Source organism: Peromyscus eremicus, chromosome 8a (genome assembly GCF_949786415.1).
Source record: "Peromyscus eremicus chromosome 8a, PerEre_H2_v1, whole genome shotgun sequence".
Classification (NCBI taxonomy): Eukaryota; Metazoa; Chordata; class Mammalia; order Rodentia; family Cricetidae; genus Peromyscus; species Peromyscus eremicus.
This window is the reverse complement of record NC_081423.1, coordinates 26,601,178-26,621,196: the sequence shown is the minus strand read 5'-3', so window position 1 is coordinate 26,621,196 and position 20,019 is coordinate 26,601,178. Positions and strand designations below refer to the sequence as shown.

Below are 20,019 nucleotides of genomic sequence, written 5' to 3'. Positions count from 1 at the left end.
TCACCTCACTGTCCTTCACTGGAGTTTGTTAAAGACACCATCCAGTACAAGGTGGCTATCCTAGATCCCACCTGCACAGCTTAGAGGGTGGAAGGATTTTAGAATTGTGCCAGAAACGTGTGCTGATGACTGTGTAATGACTGAACTTAGTGTCGCTGCACTGCCTGGGTTCACATGATGGACTTTGTCACTTGCAATCTTTGTGACCTTGGCCAGCTATTGAAGGTATATTTCATTACTGAAAAGAGGGTGGGGAGCAGGAGAGAGAGAGAGAGAGAGAGAGAGAGAGAGAGAGAGAGAGAGAGAGAGAGAGACAGAGAGAGACAGAGAGAGACAGAGAGACAGAGAGACAGAGAGACAGAGAGACAAAGAGAGACAGAGACAGAGAGACAGACAGAGAGACAGAGAGAATTAGAATGTTATTCACTCAAGGTCACATAGAAAATAGAAAAATTAGGACCAGAGCTCATACCAAAGGTTGCAAAGTGGCTGCTCTTAGGCTGGACCCAATTTACAGATGGACTTGAGTTTTCAGACTTCTAGATACTGTGAAAACAGTACTTGCTTTAGCTGCCTCGCTATAAAGGAATCGGGAGATTTTCCCTAAGACGTCGGGGTTACCTCTTGTTTCCTCATTGGTTTAATAGGGTGATTGTAAATTCTAGCCTCTGTCTACAGCAGTCAATGAGGAGCATCTCTGCTTCACACAGAATGAGTTCAAAGACTATGAGTGCTTGGCTGTTGTCCTTGGTAGTGTTTGAACTGGACCTGGGCTTGGTTCCCCATTGCAGTGTGCTCCTTATCAGATTCTGTCTCACTCACTTCTCTGCCTTTGGAAACACACTCTTCACTCTTTTGCCAAACAATCTTCTTTAGAGAGGAGCTTGTACGAAGGGGTTAAATGTAAGGAGAGATATTACTCAGCCCTAGTATGGGTGAGGCACTTTCTAGCAGTTGGAAATCAATCCACTGAAATAACACTCAGAGCCACCAGATGGTGTCACTCAATTCCTCAATTTGTATGTCTAGTTTCTCAATCTAAACTGTTAGCATTTCCAGGGTGAGCCTGGCACCTGATCCATATGAATGCTCCCACTATGCCCTCTGATGTGACTAAGATCAGTCTCAGTCTCCGTTAGGAAGCTAGAGAGAGAGAAAGAGTGAGAGAGAGAGAGAGAGAGAGAGAGAGAGAGAGAGAGAGAGAGAGAGAGGTGTCACCTGTCCAAGGTCATACAGCAAGTGACCAGCCTGCGATTTAACCTAAGGTTTTACACAGTGATGACAATTTGGCTGCTTGTTTTCAGATGGGATGATTTTGGCTGATACTATATTTGGGAGAAAACATGGGTTCTTAAGTTTACAAGAAGATTGAAGAATTTCACGTAGAAATTGGAATATTAGCTCCTCACTAGATCTGGCATCCCTGTGTCTGAGGCCCACATAGTGACAAAGGCCAGAACTGAGTAGCCTTTTCTGTCATCAAGGGCATGCATTCTAGTCCACTGTGGTCCCAGCAATTCCACTGGGCTAAGTTCCATCATCATTTTCTTCAACTCACAACCATGAATTCTTCAACAGTCCTTTTCTAATTTCCCCTGTGCCATCCCAGTGCTGGACTGTTACCGAGGCAGAAGCCTTCTAAACAGCCTGGTGTGCATTGACCTGTGTTTCCCTACAAGTCCCAACTCTCAACTTTTACCTTATTTGGTAAAAGATCTTTGCAAATGTAATCAAAGTAAGATGAAGTCACACTGGATTGAGGTGGACTGTAACCCAGGGTAATGTGCCTTTCTAAAGAAAACAGATGGACACAGAAACAGAAGGAAGGTGGCCATGAGAAGACAGGGGCTTACCACAGCCAAGGGTACCTGGCCTAGCTAGCACAAGGCCTTGCTCTTGCTGGAAGAGGAAGGAAGACATCATTGTTAGGCACTGGAGGGCACCTAGGCCCACGGACACCTTGATTTCTGATTTCTAGCCTATACATCTCCGAGAGAATCAATTTCTGTTGTTTAATACATTGTTTCTGCTGCTTTATTATATAAATGCTACAAAATGAGCACATAGTTCTCTTATTTATCCTTTTCATTTGCTTCCATACTTTCACTTATCATTTGTATGTATGTGAGTGTGGAGGTTTGAGTTCAACCTCAAGTATCTTCCGCAATAAATCCCCACCTTGGTTTATGAAATAGCATCTCCAACTTTTATACAGTTTGCTGATTCATCTAGGCTCACCAGCCAGCTAGAGAGCTCCAGGCATCTACTTGTCTCTATCTCCCCAACATTTATACCACCATGCCCTGCTTTTGGACATGGTTCTGGGGGTTGAACTCAGGTCTTCATGCTTGTGTGTCATGCACTTTACAGTCTGAGCCTTCTTCCCAGTCCCCATTTTCTTCACTCTTGTCTTCCTTTTTTTCCTCCTGCTCTCTCATCCATCTTTCCAGCATGTTTCTACAGCCCATCTCCCTGTATGTCTCAAGACTGCTGGGCCTCCTGGCACAAATGGGTAGACAGCCTGTTTGTGAGCTTGCTAAGTAAGGAGGGAGGGAAGAGTACTAGCAGGTGTCGAGTGGCTTACAGCTGGATGGCACAGCCACCAGGCTGCCAGAAACAGCTGCAAGGGCCTGACATATGCAGTGTGGATCTTGGCAATATCATCTCTGGAAGCTGTGAGAACAACAAGCTTGCTTAGGACTTCATGTGAATTGGCCCAGACACCTACTCTCCCTCCCCGGCCTCCTAAAATTGACTTTTGCAGCTTCTTAGCATTCAGCAACAGCCCTTGCTGGTGAAGCTTAGACAGACTGTATGTTCCCTACAAAGCAGGGGCATTGACAGCTTTTTTTTCTTTTTCCTTTCCTCATTGCTTAATCTGTCCACTTCCTGATACTAATGGATTTTTAAATGAGCCTAGGACAATTGATAGCATTTCCCAATTAAAACCCAATACCCTTCATCCACCCTTCACAGAGCCGCTCTGTACAACGAAAAAGTACTGGGAACACAGCACAAGCTAAGAGCTCTCTGATTCTCCTGCCTCCTCCGCCTGCAGAGAGGCTGCCTCACACACATACCGGTGCCCTCCCCACCCCAAAAGACCTGGCTTCTGCAGGCATGCTCAGCAAAGTAAGAGAAACATCTAGATGCCATCCCACATGACGCAGCCTGAGCCCTTTAAGCAATATCCAGATTAGAACCAGACACAGGACTCTCCCCAGTCCTTTCTCAAGCTTGTGGTGTTTCACAGCCATTAAGCCTACATGCTTCTCTCAGGATTGTAGAATATTCTTCAGCCATGGGAATTGACAGGAAATTTAAAGGGGTGGCGGGGGCGGGGGGCTGATAGAGTTCTTATTCAGTGATCTCTGCTGATAGGGGCCTACTCTGTACTAGGCCCTGCATTCCTGCATTTGGCCCTTTGTGTATAAAATCTCTAACTCTTATTGCATTATTTGTTTTACAGAGGAGGAGACATACTCCTGGAAGTTGAATGATTTCTCTGAGACCATGCACTGGGTAAATGCTAGAGGTGGATCTTGGTAGTATGAACCCAAATCTGGGTTATTTTGGTGGTTCTTGGAGTGGACGTGAATTAAGTAGCCATATTGATGGACTGTGTTCAAGGCCACTTTACTACAACTTTGGACAGTTGACATACAGAAGGTGTAGGAGTGAGGTCGTTCCTTCAAGGTCTTAGTTACACTGAAGAAGAAACTCTTGGCAGTTTCAGCTCTGTGATACTCATTGGTTCAATTGTCTCAGACCTCAGTGTCCTCCCACAGGACGCTCAAGGATGTGCCAAGGAAATGCCTCCTAGGTGTGTTTGGACATACACAGCAAGGCAGCAGCAAGAAGCGACTGGAGCTAGCTCCTTCTTTTATAATGCAGCTGCCATCTCAATGCTATGATTCTAAATCCTGTTTCCATACCTCGACTTAATAATTCTTGATTTAGTAATTGATTTAATAATTAATAATCAATTAATAAGTCCTCATTACCACCCACTAGATAAGACCTACTGTTGACACAATTATCCCCCCAATACAGAGAAGTGTGTTTGTGTGTGTGTGTGTGTGTGTGTGTGTGTGTGTGTGTGTGTGTGAGTGTGTATGTGTGTGTTTAGTCTAGAGACTGATTGTCAGGTATCTTTCTTAAATGAACTTTCTCCGTTAAATTTTTGAGTCAGGCCCTCTCATTGAACTTAGGGCTCACTGATTTATCTAGATTAGCTAGCCAGCAAGCCACAAAGATCTGCCTGTCTCCTCTTCCCTAGGACTAAGATTACAGGTGCTTGTAGCCATACTAGGATTTTAACATGGGTGCTAGGGAAACAAACTCAGATCCTCATGCTTGTGTGGCAAGTTCTTGCTGAATGACCCATGGACTCAGCCCTCTTCTGTCATCCCAATAAGTGCTGTTGGTTCTAGGTTCACTAAGTATCCAGAACACATTCACATCACTCCAGCCCTGCAACCACTAGGTCTTGTCTAACCTATCACTCACATTCAGCTCCTGAGGTTGCCTTCATTCCTGCTTGGCTCCAGAACCATCCTCCATTCTGCTGCTGGCCTGACTCTGCCACAAACCTGCCTCTAACACTTGAATGGCTCCTCATTATCAGCCAGATGCATTTTATATCCTTTAATGTGCCTTAGCAGAGCAACATCTCATTTTAGACCCTGTAAACTTGTGACTGAGCTATCTACTATTTAAAGCTTGCTCACATTCAACTCCAAACACCCATGAACTTCAAATAATAGACTTCTTCCCCCAAGGCCTCTGTACCTTTCAGTCTCTTAGCCAAGAAGGTCCTGGCTTTTCATTGAGCTTCCCTTACACGTTCTTCAGATGCCGATGTTGATGAGTTCTTGGGAAGTCTCTAGCTACATACACCCTGTAAACACCTATGACAGCATTCTGGCTACCGGCCCCATTCTGCATGTGCTTTGGTCCCTCGGATTGCCATTGCTTGCTCACTATCGTCTCTCTTCCAGATACAGAGCTCCGAGAGGCCCTGGCTTGCATATTATTAAGCACAGCACTGGGAATGTGTGGTAGACACTCAATAAATATTTATTGCTTTCTTTTCTTCCCTTCAGCTCGCTTGGCACTGATCACTTTAACCACAATTGGTTCGTCTAAAGCATCCTTAGTGTCCCCAGGCAGAGTGCTGTCCCTTTACCTCCCTTTCTCATGTTCTCCTCTCTTCCTTTCACTCTTATAAAGGTGTTTTGAACTCATGCCATGAACTGTCACTTTGAAATATTTAACAAAAAAAAAAATACCCAGAAAAGCTTAGTTTTACTTTTCCCTCCGTCATGTCTTCCACAGTGACAGGATGAACTAAACATGGAGTGGATCTCTGTTGCCATGGTAACTGATAATGGTCTAGTCCTTTCACTTTCTTTTGTAGAGGAAAAAATGTCTCTTTTTCTATAATGAGCAAGATATGAGAATTTATCCTACTATCTGCTAGACACCTAACAGCCCAAAGGACTCTTTTTCAATTATCTAGTGTTCGCATACAATCTTGAAAACTTTTTGCTACTGGTCAAAATGGTCCATCTTAACTCGCATGTGTCACTCTGGAGCTTCACAGAGACTTGGTGAGAGGTCTGTGTGTGCATGTGTACCATGTGCAGGCACAATTGTGCAATGAGAAACAGTAAGGAGGGCTTATACAGCTTCCATTTTTTTTGATGAACTAAATTGTGAGATATAACAACTCTAGAGCTCTCTAAACACAAGGCCCTTTGCATAAAGATCAAGAGAAAAATTCTCTGGAGCCTAGGATTAGTGTGCAGCCCTCTAATTGGCTATATGGGTAGGAATGAAAGATAGTTGTTCATAGACACTCTTCATTCTAACTAGGGCAACTCTAGTTCCAATTCTCAAGAAAAAGGAAAGAAATATATTGTCACATAGTGAGGAATTTGAACATGCAAGACACACAATGGAGCCAACTCAGACTGTGGAGGTGGAGCATGTCTTTTTGTGTTCTATGTGAAAGGAAAATGAACCAAGTCTTTCCATCTATATAGAGCCTTTATATTTCCCTGGAAAGTTTCTCATCTGCTATTTCTATGAAGTGGATATGGTAGGCAAGTTTGAAGTTCAGAGAGGTGAAATGGCCTGCCAAAGGTCACAGAGGCAGGTGATGACAGACTCAATGAGAGAATCCTAGTCAGCAAATTTGTAATCCAGTAACTATATTTCACATTTGGCTTATTCTCACCAGAACTTGAATGCAGGCTTAATTCCTCAAAACAGCAGTGTTGGGAGAAGGGGGTCCATGGAAGTTATTAGGGTCACAAGGGCACAGCCCTCATGAATATACTAATGCCACCTTGTGAAAAGAAGTGAATTCTCACTCTCTGCAGACTGGATTAGTTACCACAAGAGCAATTATAAAACAGGGCTATCTCTTGCTTCCTCCATCATCATGTGACCTCTCTTCCACAGGTACTCATTTCTCTCTCACTTTCTGCTGCAAGGACCTCACAGGAAGCAGAGAAGATGCTCCTCAAATGCTGTGAAATGCTTGAGACTTCTACAACTGGGAGGTAAATAAATGTCTATTCTTTGTAAATGACCTAGTCTTAAGCATTTCATTCTTTTTTTTTTTTTTTTTTTTTTTTTGGTTTTTCGAGACAGGGTTTCTTTGTGTAGCTTTGCGCCTTTCCTGGAACTCGCTTTGTAGACCAGGCTGGCCTCGAACTCACAGAGATCCGCCTGGCTCTGCCTCCTGAGTGCTGGGATTAAAGGTGTGCGCCACCACTGCCCGGCGCATTTCATTCTTAAAGCAACAGACTAAGACAACATCTCTCTTACTATAGGACAAAGCTTGAAATTCTATCATGGTTACTTTTCTGCACTATCTATATTTACTGGCCCTGACATAAATATTTAGAACAATATTTTCTGGGCCTAGAAATTTAAGCATGGGGTATTAGATAATATTCTGGAAGGTTCTATGTATGGAATCTGTAACCATGTGGTGAGCTGAATTTGTTATGCTGCTATAATTTCATTTGTCCCTCCTCACACAGTGAGCTCAGTACTGTGATCCCTTGTTTTGGAAACAAAGAGGCCCCAAAAGATGATGTTCCTTACCTAAGATTGAGGAGTTAATAACTTGTGGCACTACATAGGAAGAAGCCAGAGAAGGAAGGATGGGAGGAGGAATGAGAGAAAAGTTTTACACTGAAACATTTTGTCAACCATCGCCTTCTGAATCCTGTGCTAGACTCTACCAAATTAGAGTTTGATTGAATCATGCAGCCTCCCTAGATATTTATTTTATACTCTAGGAGAGGAAAGTTCAAAAGTGTTAAATTGCATGCTGGGATCATGCAAATAAATCTCAAAGTAGTAATGGCATAGTAGCTAAACCTTGTCTGGAAGAGCTTCTCTCTCTCTCTCTCTCTCTCTCTCTCTCTCTCTCTCTCTCTCTCTCTCTCTCTCTCTCTCCCCAGTGGCCAAAAGAGGGCACTGGATCTCCTGGAGTTACAGGCAGTTGTGAGCTGCCTGATATGGGAGCTAGGAACAGGGCTCTGGCACTCTGAAAGAGCAGCAAGTGCTCTTAACCACTGAGCTCTCTCTCCAGGCCCCAGTGATAACAATGTTGAAAAGGCCAGAAGAGTATCAACATTATGAAACAACTTCAGATCCAGGAGAAGACTCTGAAGATGTTTTTATCTCCATACACAGACATAACAACGTAAGAGTTCTCAAATAGGTGTTTATCAATATTCTAGCATGCTCAGTGTAATGATTAAGAGTAGATTGGTAAAAAGATGTGATCATTTTCTACCCAAAAGTGCAATATTGGACAAGCTGTCCACCTTTCTGGCCTGTTTTTTTCCTACGTAAAACTGGTGTTTGATTACCAGCAGGACACCTTTGAATCACATGCTAGTGTTGATTAATGACTTGGTAGTCACTGTCTGGCATGCTGATCATGTGGGACTCTCAAATCACCTACACCTTGCTCATATTCCTTGAGTATTGTGGGTGGAACAGGAACAAGCTTGCCATAGATTTGACACACCAAGACTAAATGAGCAGTAAACATTGACAGCTTTATCATCTTTGTTTACTTGCTCAGTCTCTTGCAAACTGATTTCTAATTTTTATCTACATTGGCTGCTGTAATAAATTATCAAACTCTTCATGAATCTTCATTTTCAAGCTACAAGGGAAAACTTTCTGGCCTCAATCCATGAGGGAAGAGCTTCCTGAACAAACCTACTTTTCTTCTTCCTACCCCAGAGCAACTGTATAGACGTTAGTCATTCTAAAGTTTCTTTTATATCTTTCTAGATTAAAGCATCTTCAAATTTTCAACCTCAATCTCTTCCTCAATGTGCTGCTTTCATCCTCTGCCCCCAAATTATTCAAATGACTGGAGAAATAGCTGGTAGGGTAGGGAGGACTGGTTGATAGGCAGTCCTTCACTTACAGTGGATCAAGAAGGACTTTTGGTTTTAGGAATGCAATACCCCTTCACTAAAAAGTACAATTTGAATTTTGTCCTTTCCCTAAACTGGTGGCATTAGTACACAACTCTCTTTTGCTGCTGGGCTGCAGCAGCAAGCCGTAGCTCTGGGTCACTCACATGACTACCAGAGATAAGAACACATGCTCTGTACACTGTGCTAGGCTACTAGGCTGTGATCTTCAGTACGTCATGTGGATTAAATGAATTTTTGATGTCCTCTTATGGTGAGTTTATTGGGGGGTATAGCCTATGTTAAATCAAACAGAAAATGAATTTATTAGGTGTGTGTGTGTGTGCACACGTGTGTGTGTGTGTGTGTGTGTGTGCACGCACGTGTGTGCGCGCATCCATTGATTAAGAAGTTTCTTTGCAAGCTTAGTGGTAAGAATAACTCTAAAGCAGATGCTTTGGATTTATGATAGGAAGACAGTCAGCAGTTTCATAGAATACTTTGGGGTCAGCTGCAGGGATCCAATGTGTTTGTGGTGAAGGGGATTGTTGGGTGTTTGCTTATTTGCATTTTCCAACCTGTGTCTTTCAGCTCCCATGGTTTGCTTTATGAATTATATTTCTATGCAAGATCTAGTGTGAACCAACATAAGCTTGAAAATCAAGCATTAAGATAAACAAAAGTACTGGTTTATGTAACAGCCACTTAAATTACTGAGTGCTCCACAGGATTATGGGGAGAAAATTGATTCAAAAGTTTAGACCATTTTCTGGAGGTTCAGACTAAGCACAGCTGCTCAGACATCACAGAGAGGAACACCATGCCCCCTTCTGTATATATACCATGGCTATAACTCAGTATGCTAAGTCTCAGTTCCTGGCCTTGAGTTTGCCTTGTGTAAACAGCACTCCACTGATTCTAAATACCGTTTCTGGAACCACCCTTGCTGTTTACACAGAAAATAGCAGGCTTGCTCCTGAGCTGGTAGGAGGGCTGAAGAAATAGCAAGTGCTCAGAATCAATTAGGTTTGATTTATAAAGCAGCATCCCTGACATGCACGATAATTAAAATATCAGATTGGTTATTATTCTATTTGCTTTGCTGCACAACACACACTAACAAACAGGAGAAGATGTCATTCTCAGTATAATCTGAAGATCGTTTGGAACTCCTTACCAGAATTCAGTGGGGCAGCTCCATGGGGCAGAAGTGACTTTGGATACCAAAGAAGTTTAACTTAAACAATGCCCACCATTTATTCAATATCTATTGCATGGTATGTGTTATAATGGTGGTAACAATGATGATAACAGCTAAGATTTATTGAATTCCCATTTGTGCCAGCAACTGTTGTCAGTATTCTACATGGATTAGCTGTTATAACTCACATACCAACCTATGGCATAGTGTTCTTGCTGTCTCCGTTATTAAGAAGAGGAAACCTAGGCAGAGTATTACAACATAAGAAGGTCCAGATTGAAGCACTGTCTGTCTGGCTCCACATCTCATTACCCACATTACAACTTCTTATGGTACAAGGCTATTTAAAGAGCCTATCTCTTTGACTGGACTCTTGGAGTTCTGTCTAGTGATTGGCTGTGGATCTCTGCATCTGCTTCTATTAGTCATTGGAGAGAGAGAGAGAAGAGGGATTCTACAAGCAAGTGCATCAGGATCATGTTGAGAAAACATGCACGGATGACCAAACCAATCTAGAGGGAACTCATGAAAGTTGGATCAATGGCTGTGGAGCCTACATGGGACTGGACTAGGCCCTTTGCATGGTGAGACAGTTGTGTAGCTTGATCTGCTTGGGAGACCCCCAGCAGTTGGATCAGAATCCATCTCTGGTGCATGAGCAGGCTTTGTGGAGCCCACTACCTATGATGGGACACCTCGTGCAGCCTTGAGGCAGGGGGAAGGGCTTGGACTTGCCTCTACTGAATATGCCTCCACATGGGAGGCCTTGCCTTTTTGTGGGAGGGAATGGGGGATGGATTGGGAGGGGGGTTGGGGGGCAGGAGAAGGGAAGAGGGGGATCTTTGATTGGTGTGTAAAATGAATGAAAACATTTTCTTAATTAAAAAAAAATAGCCTATCTCATCAAACCCTTACCATGAATGATCCCACTTCACAGAAAACAGGATTCCAGAAGTTTAGATACTTGACCAAGGTCATGTATCGGAGACATTTATCAAATAATCTTTTAGATGGGATTTAGAACCAATGTTTGTTGCCATTTCTATTATCAAGGTGACTTGTGTATAATATAGAGTAAGCCAGTTTTTATTCATCCTATATAGACATAGAGAAAGCTAATATTAATGAAATCTTTGAGGGTCAGCAAGGTGGCTCAGCAGGTAAGAGCAAAGCCTGATGACCTAGTTCAATCCTCAGGACCCACATAGTGGAAGGAAAGAACCAACTCCATGAAATTCTCCTCTGATCTCCACACAAGAGTGCAGTGGGTAGCTGTTCCAGCTTTGACCTGGAAGTACTACCCCCAGTGAGGCTTCCGGTAACTGTCACGCCTATCTATGACCTGCCCCTGAGGCAGAGCCCAGATGGGAGCACTTAAGACCCAAGATCTGGATGTGCCGTCTCTTGGTTCCTGGAGATCCTGGATGCTGGATGGTAGACCGAGCAGAGTTCTCTAGAGATCCCAGCTGGACTGCACCTCACCTCTCCCAGATCCTGTAACCAATCATTTACTAGTTGTAATTTACCTCCTGCCCCCAAATAAACCTCCTTTTTAACTACATGGAGTTGCCTTAATAAATCCCCACAACACATGAGCCATGGCACATGCCCCTTCCCACAAAATAAATAAACCTATAACTTTTGAACATATTCTTTACTTCTATGGAAGAAGACATTTGCTAGGAAGCAAATGTCTCAGTATATCATGGTCTTTATGTGGCTCATGGTCTCACAGTTGCTTGGTCAGGAAAGAGAATGTGAAAACTCAAACAAGTTTTCAAGGACATTCAGACAGACAAGTAAAGATGCTGTGAGTCAAGGGTGAGGCACTGTAACATTCTATGCAAATAAAAGATGAGCTGAGATGCAACCTTCAGACACAGGAGACTCAGGTAACCTCCATGCTGTGCCTTGAACTAAAATAACTGGTGTAATTCAGTCCATACTTAATAACAAAGGTCATCCCAAATGAGGCCATCATGTCAAGGATACTTTACAGCTATAGAACCAATTGCTGCCTTTTCTGTTTGTGGGTGGACAGTCTGACTGTTGGATAGCTGTGTTTTCCTACACATGACATGTTGGGGCTGGCGCTATTGAAATCAGGCATTGCTTGAGCTGCTGACTTCACTTAGCATATCAGGGACAGAGATACCACAGTCCCTGGAAAGTGTCCAGGCAGCCAAAATACACACACACACACACACACACACACACACACACACACACACTTGCACATTTGCACACCTCTCCCTCTCCTTATTTTTTTATACTACCATTAAAGTATTTCGAAGTAGAACACATTGTATATAATTCACATATGTCTAAAACATGCAATTTAATGAGTTCTGATATACACAGACATTCCCAAGATCATCTGTGCACTCAAGATATGAACATGTCCCTTATCTCAAACTGTATAAGCCTTTGGCCTTCCCCATCTCTGTCTCCTAAGAAACCACTGCATTAGTTTCTGTTCTGTAGATAATTTGTGTGTGTGTGTGTGTGTGTGTGTGTGTGTGTGTGTGTGTACACATTTTTATTGGTTGGGAGGCCTAGTTTTTTGAGATTGATGCATATTGTATTATGTGTCCGAAATTCCTTTTTTAAATTACATAGATGTAACAAAACTTATTTATTTAGCTGTTGACATACATTTGAGTGCTTTACAATGTTTGGTTGTTACAAATAAAGTTACTTTGAACAGCTGTCTATATAGTCTTTATGCATCTGAATAGTTATTTTTCTGTCCTCTTTGATAAATATCTATGAGGTCAACAGCTGGCTATGTGCTTCTGGGAACTGAAGCCCAGGCCTTGTGTGTATCAGGCAAGAACTCTACTGCTGAAGTTCTCCTGTAGTCCGTAGTGGCTTACTCCAATGTTGGACTTTGTGTAAAACTTCCAGATTACATACTTTAGAAGGTGATTCTATTTGTGTCCCCACTGTAGTGCAGGGAAGTCTCTGGAACTATAGTCATGACAACTTGCTGTATTGTTTTCCATGCTTTACCCCTTGAGACAGTTAGTGCGGTACATCACTTTCTGTTTGTATTTCCTTACGGACGGAAGTATCACACATCATTTCATGTATTTAATTGACACTTATAAAATACTTTTTGATAGCCAAACTGTTCAGATCTGTACATGTCAAATGACTGGTCTTACATCGTGAGTTCTTCATCTGTTTTACATAGAGGTCTTTGTCTTTCTTATCTCTTTCTGTCAACTTGACACAAGCTACAGTTATTTGGCAAGAATAACCTCCATTGAGAAAATGCCTCCATCCAGATTTCTTGTAGGCAGGTCTGTTGTGACATTTTCTTGATTGATGTGGGAGGTTGAAGCCCACTTTTGGTGGTACTACCCATGGGCAGGTAGTGCTGGGGTGTAGGAGAAAGGAAATGGAGTAAGCCAGGAAGAGGAAGCAGGTAAGTAGCATTCTCTATAGCTTCTGCTTTAGTTCCTGCCTCCAGGTTTCTGCTTTGTGTTTCCCCAGTGATGGAGTATGACCTGAGAGTTGAAAGGTGAATTGAAAGGTGAAATAAATCCCTTATCTTCTCAAATCACGGTGTTTATCACAGTAATAGGAACCTAAGAATATATGAAGATTGGTGTCTGGTCAGGTAGTATTGCTGTGACAGACCTGACCATATGTTTTGGGGAGAATTATGATATCATTTGACCTTTGGGCTAAAAAGAGCGGTTGAGGGCTCAGAGCTCAGTGAGCTGGTCTGTAGGAGTTTGGAAGATAAGAATGTTGAGAGCAAAACAGATGATGGAGGTCTGATTTGTGAAGTTCAGACAGAAGCAAAGACTCTCCTGGGGCCATTTGTGTGATGTTTCGTATTAATGGTTTGAGGTGTCTGATCAGTTGGAGCTAAAGAATCAGCTATGATTAATATGAGACCATTACCTACCACTGAAGGAAAATCTTTACTAGAATATGTTTATTTATTGAATATATATCATACAAATATTTGTCCCAGTTGAAATCCTGTAGCTGTAGTATTATAACAGTGCCTTCCTCCTCATTCTCCCCAAGGCAAAATCCTGAGGTATAGTCCAGGCCTGCCCTGAACTCATGACTCACCTGCCTCAGCATCCTGAATGCTGTAATTACAGGTGTGCGATCTCATGCTTGCTACAATAGTATCTCTTGAAGTGTAAAGTTTTTGATTTTTTGAAATCAAACTTATTGATTTTTTTTCCAGTTTCAGCTTTTCTGTTATACTAAGGAAATGTTTGCCAAGGTCACTAAGATTTTTCTACCCTTTAAAAAGTTATAATTTAAGCCTTATTTTTAGGTTTATGATTCATTTTTATTTAATTTTTCTTTATGGTATGAAGACAGATTCAAGGTCGATGTTTTTGGGCATCACTATCCAGTTCACTACTGTCATTTGTTATGAGGATTATCAATTTCCTATTGAATGGCCTTGTTGTTCTTTCCAAGAACCAATCACATAGGGTCCCTTTTTGGAAAATTTATTCTTCTTTACTGACATACCCATCTTGAGGTGAGGGGAACAAGGTCTTATTTTGTAGCCCAGGCTACCCTGGACCTGGAACTAGCTATCTAGACCAGGCTGGCTTCAAACTCATAAAGAGCTACCTGGCTCTGCCTCCCAAGTGCTGAGAATAAAGGTTGGTGTCACTATGCCTGACACAGATTCTTAGCTGGCATGAAAGCATTCAAGCTTTGCTTTGGGGTCTTGATTCTGTAAATGTTCATATTGGCTTTAAAAGAAGACATAACCAATTCAGACAACAATAGAGGTGATGGTCCATGCAAGTATAGGCAATATGGCTAGTGTTCCCTAGGGGATAAACTTGGCGAGAGTAGAGACATTCTGCCAATCACCATTCTCCTGGATAAACTGAGTATTAGGACAGACCTGGAAGGTAGCTGAAACAGGAACTGGTGTTGTGAGTTCTATCTGCTTTTTGTGGGTAGCTAGGTTGGACCTTAGAAGTTCTTTAACAGTGGTTCTCAACCTTCCTAATGCTGTTCCTCATGTTGTGGTGACCCTCAATCATAAAATTATTTTTGTTGCTATTTCATAACTCTAATTTTGCTACTGTAATGAATCATAATGTAAATATCTGGTATGCAGCATAGCTGATGTGTGACCCCTGAGGAAGAGTCATTTGAGCCCCTCAAAAGGGGGTCACAACCCATAGGTTGATAACATTGTTCTTTAGACTTCTGAGTCTCTTTTTAGAAAAGGACACTGTTTAAACAGGTAGATACTGGAAGACAGAGAGTCAGTGAGGCAGGGGTATGGTGGGTAAGGATAGGGTAGATGTGGATAGGGTAGAAAGAATAAATGTATCATTGTTTTCTAAAGACATCTCAACTAGTAGAGAATGTAATTCAATCTGCTTTATGTGGCTACAGAAAAGGCTTTCTCAATCTCAGCACTGTGAATATCTTAGACTGTGTAATTCTTGCAGTGGGGCTCTCTTGGATACTGCATGATATTTTGCAGCATGTCTGGCCTTCATTCTCTAGATATCAACACAATAGTTCCAAGTGCAGTAGCTCAAAATGTCTCTAGACCTTGCCAAATGCCCACTGGGGCAAAATCACCAAAATTAAGTAATCAGTATATATAAATGGACGTTTCCTGTTTGGACTGCCTGGTTCCAAATAACCAATTCAGAGGCTGGATATGAATTATAAATGCTCGGCCAATATCTCGGGCTTATTACTAACTAGCTCTTACATTTTAAGTTAACCCATATTCCTTATTTATGTTCTGCCCCATGGCGGTACCTTTATCAGCATGGCACGTTCATCTCCTACTCCCTCTGCATCTGGCTGCTGACTCTGCCCTTCTTTTTTCCCAGCATTCTTAGTTTGGTTGTCCCACCTATACTTCCTGCCTGGCTACTGGTCAGTCAGTGATTTATTAAACCATTTGAGTGATAAACCTTTACAGTGTACAAGAAGATTATTCCACAGCATGTAGTGGGTTATAAAGTGACAACATTTCCAATGATACAAAGAACTAAATTGTGGTGAGAATTATCAGTTACAGTGTCATTTGCTTAGGGTTGGATTGGTGGTGAAGCAAACTTTCCATTATAAATCAACAGCAGGTGGCTCTTCATCACAGTCAGCACTTAAACACCACATATGTCACTGCTGTATAAGTGATGCCTGGCCTTTCTAAGCCACCAGCTTGCTTTTATTTATTTACATTTGTTTTTCAAGACAGGCTTTGCAGACCAGGCTAGTCTTGAACTCAGTGTTCCACCTGCCTTTGCCTCTCCGAGTGATAAGATTAAAGGTATGAGCCTGGCTCATGCTTGGCTATCCTCAGCTTTCTTCTCTCTAACCCTAGTAGAGTGATACTAATACTGCACAGGGTTCTGTGATGTTAAAAGGGGTGATGTACACATAACCTGCGCAACATACCTAGTACCTAGTGGATGCTGTGAGAAAGCAGATGCAGTTGCTACTGCAGGTACAGATGCAGGAACACATGCAGTATTTTGCTTATCCATTGTCCTCATTCCTGTACAAAGGAAGAGAAACTGCTTACTTGATCAAAAACACTGATACAGAGGTCACTGGAGGTCAGGGCCACTGAACCTTAAAGAGCCTTCATCTCTTTCTTGTGCTTTCTATGGTAAGACCATTCATTACAGGCGGGGTTGGTGGCCAGTAAGGAAAATGACTAACCTCTTTTCAGATTTAATGGTCCCGGGTAGGTGAGTGGGTTTGAGTCCTCTTGGGGATGAATCATTCCTTTTTTACTTCTAGTATATCTTAAAATCCTGGGATCAAGATTTACAAGATGACAGACAGGCAGGCAGGCAAGCAAGCAGACAGACAGACACGCATGTGCATGAGGGAAGGGAACACGCATGTATGTGTGAGCATACAAGTAAGAACAGTAATTTAGGTTTCAGTGAATCTTGTGATTTAATCTAACTAACTTGATTTTATCATAGCTATTATGATATCAATAATGTAACAATTTCCACCTATTTTTCCTGTTAGCTATTGTATATGGTTTTCTTGGGGAATCCCTAAGGATTTTAAGCTGGATTTGGTATTCTGGGGGTACCAAACTTTCAAATCTCCTTCAGCCATCAAAGCAGCAGCTCAATCCATAATAAATTATTATACAATCATTAGAATTCCTTTTGAATCATAAAAATTACAATTCTAGAATCTTTAAAATAAGCTTGAGCAGGCCTTTCAGCATCCTTTTAAGCCCCAATTATTTTTCTGAATTTGCCTTATTATCTGGCTTTGAATAGACTTCTAGGCACAGCCAACATTAACTATTTTGTACCCTGCATGATAAGGCTGGCTTTGCCAGCTATCTGTCTGGCAGATCCATCTGTATTGTAATTTCTTCAGAACCACCCTTGACTGACAGTTCACAGTCTGAATAACATTTCAGTCCCTTATCAGTGTCATGGAGGGGGAGCACAAGTAAGCACGATAACTAATTCAGGTCTCAAATCCAGGAAACAGTTGTGTCCATCATGAATGATGTATTTGTAATCATTTGTTTCACTGAATGTATAGTTTATTTTTATGAGTACCGTTTCCACACATGCTTTACTGAACTCAGCAAGGCATGAGCTTACATCCAAGTTCTTTCTAAATCTGGACTTTTCAAGTGCTATACTTGTCATCTTGAAGATTCCCTATAGGACCATGTATTCAAGTCTTGATTACGAGCCTACGGCATTATTGTGAAGTGGTGAACCATTTAGGTCATGAGACCTGGTAGGAGAAAGTTTGGTTACTAAGGGTATGCCCTTTGAAGCAGGTGTTGAGATTCCAGTCCTTCTTTTTTCCTTTTTTTTATTTCCTGACTGTTAGGAGGTGAGCAGAATCCTTTATCATATACTTTCATGATGATATACAATTTCACCACAGGCTCAAAATCAACAGGACCCAATGAACATGGACTAAGTCCTCTGAAACCCTGAGCCCAGATCAACCTGGCCTCTACTGAGGCTGATTCTTAGGCACTTTCCCCCAGTGGCAGAAAGTTACCTAGCATAGTGACTATCAGAGAGCTTGTTTCGTAGACACAACAATAGGTTCTGCAAGAGTGGTTAATGTGTTTGTTGATCTAAAGGAACATTGTACATCCATCGAGTAGAGCTCCCAAGTTCTGAATATTAAGAAAGTGAATAAGCCTCTCTATTCCAGGTAAATTACACAGCCCAAACACTCTGCCACTCTTAGGTCATAAAGCAACAACTCCATATAATAACTGGCTCATTACAAATGCTTATAAAAGCAGCGTTGGTATTGAGAAAGGTTGCCTGAAATAAGCAATACCTGGGCAGGTGCTTTTTGTATATGCTCAAAAACATAGATAAAACCTGTGAATAAAAGGTGTCATGATTGTGTCTCATGCCCCAACCAATGAAACAGGGAGTTTCTGCTTTTTAGACCAAGGCTCCCATAGTTTGACATTATATGACCAACGACATTTGGCAGCTCATCTAGAATGTTAATACTTTTAATCTTCCAATGAAGGCCACTTTCAAGAGCATAAAACCAAAAACTGACATGCTGATTTTACTTTCACTGAACATTAGGAAGGACATTATCTTATATTAAATGGTAAGCATCTACCATTAATATAAGATAGTGTGAGTGCAATGAATTTGGCTTTCTGAATGAAAGCCTTTATTTTACTCACTGGGCTACAGTTTGCCCTGAGGGTGATAGTTGCTCCATTTCATACACACACATTCATCTAGATCTTGGTGACCAGGACCTGGGGTTTAACATGTGTCCCTGATCAGTCTCAGGAGGGTTTTCCAGTCCTGGTGAAGTCCCAGACTCTCAAGATCTCCAGGGCAATATGCTCACTTTCGATTTTGCATTTCCCCTCAAGCACTTCAGCAATGTGAAGAAGGACTGCTTTGGGCAGTGTAACGAAGTGGGCTGTCTCTGACTATTTCCCACATGCTGTTATTCTCTGTGCTTGGTGCTTACAAATCTTTTCTATAAAGGAAATGAAGGGTGTTTCTGTATCTTCTGGACAAACAAAGAGGGTATGTTTCAGAAACCTAAAGCAACATCCCTGAGCCCACAGTACCATCTAATGTAAGTTCTAGTATTTGAACCCAAGCATGCTTGACCCCAAAGCTCCTGATTTGGAATTAAAAGTCTGTGGCCAAGAAATGAATTGTAACTGTTCTTTCAGTTGAAAGAAAAACAAACCCAAATCAGAACACTTCACTCCTTATACAGGAGTAGAGAGAGTACATTTTCATAAATCCAAAAGTAACAGGTTACTTTTTGATCCTGGTCTCCTTATTTATTTCTTTAACAAAAACCAGAATCCTGGTTTCTTGTGAAGCAGATGCATCACCATCTTGGTGAATAAGGCAATCCCAGCGAAAGTTGCTTTTCCACGCCGAGTAGCCGTTTGGTAAGTTTGCCATTTACTTCTTTAGACACCTGTCTTTTCCGTAGGGAGAGCACAGCCATTTGAAGCCCAACTCCCTTGCCTTCTTGGGAAGCCCCTTTCCCTTTCTAGTCCTAAATGTTTCCACCTCAGCGCTGCTTTGTCTCTTTATCTTTTTCTGAACTTGGTTTCCTGCCTCACCAGCTGTTACTGTAACACCCTCTGAACCTCTACTCCTCCCTACAAGCACAGCAGTCTCCTTCTCTTTCCTGTTTTCCAGGCAGCAGTCTGCTTGAGCCTTCATGTGACTGCTGCCTGCCTGCCATCTGCATTCCCTCTGTTCCCACCATCATCCTTGGAACTGACAAGGCAGTTATTACATGTATGAAATTTTGCTAAATTCTGTACACTTACTGCTTCTTTTAATTGTGATTATCTCCAGAAGTTGCACTATCATAATTATTCCCACTTTCCAAAGTGAGAAAACTAAAGTTTAGACAAATTGTGCTACTTATGTAAATTTCTTATGTAAATAGTTTTTAAAAACGATTTATTTTAAATTATGTGCATATATGTAGGTTATGTGCACATGAAGACAGGTGTATGAGAAGGCCAGATGAGGCCGCTGGAGCCCCTGGAGATGGAGTTACAGGTGGTTGTTAGCCACCTGACATGGTGCTTAGATGCTCTGGGAGAGCAGTAATGCTTTTAACCTCTGAGGCATTTCTCCAGGCCTTACGTAAATTTCATGTTGTTGGAAATGGTGAAGGTGGGAATGTAAACCAAGCCTGTCTACAATCCCTATTGTTTCCTTTCCTCTTACTCTTTTGTTACTCTGTTATAAGTACCCTGTCTCCTGAGGTAAATGTAAGCTAGCTAGGACCCACTGGACCAGCAGAAGATAATTAGGAACCACAATAAGCCAACCATTAGCATCTGAGTGTCACAGCCAGTGAACATATTGA

The 20,019-nt window shown here is 41.9% G+C and overlaps 1 protein-coding gene across 1 annotated transcript in view; it reads right to left on the bottom strand.

Moving 5' to 3' along the window:
• The window catches only part of Atp10b (ATPase phospholipid transporting 10B (putative)), a 184,457-nt gene that overhangs the window by 147,323 nt on the left and 17,115 nt on the right, over nt 1-20,019 (bottom strand). The gene's annotated exons all lie outside the window — the stretch shown is intronic.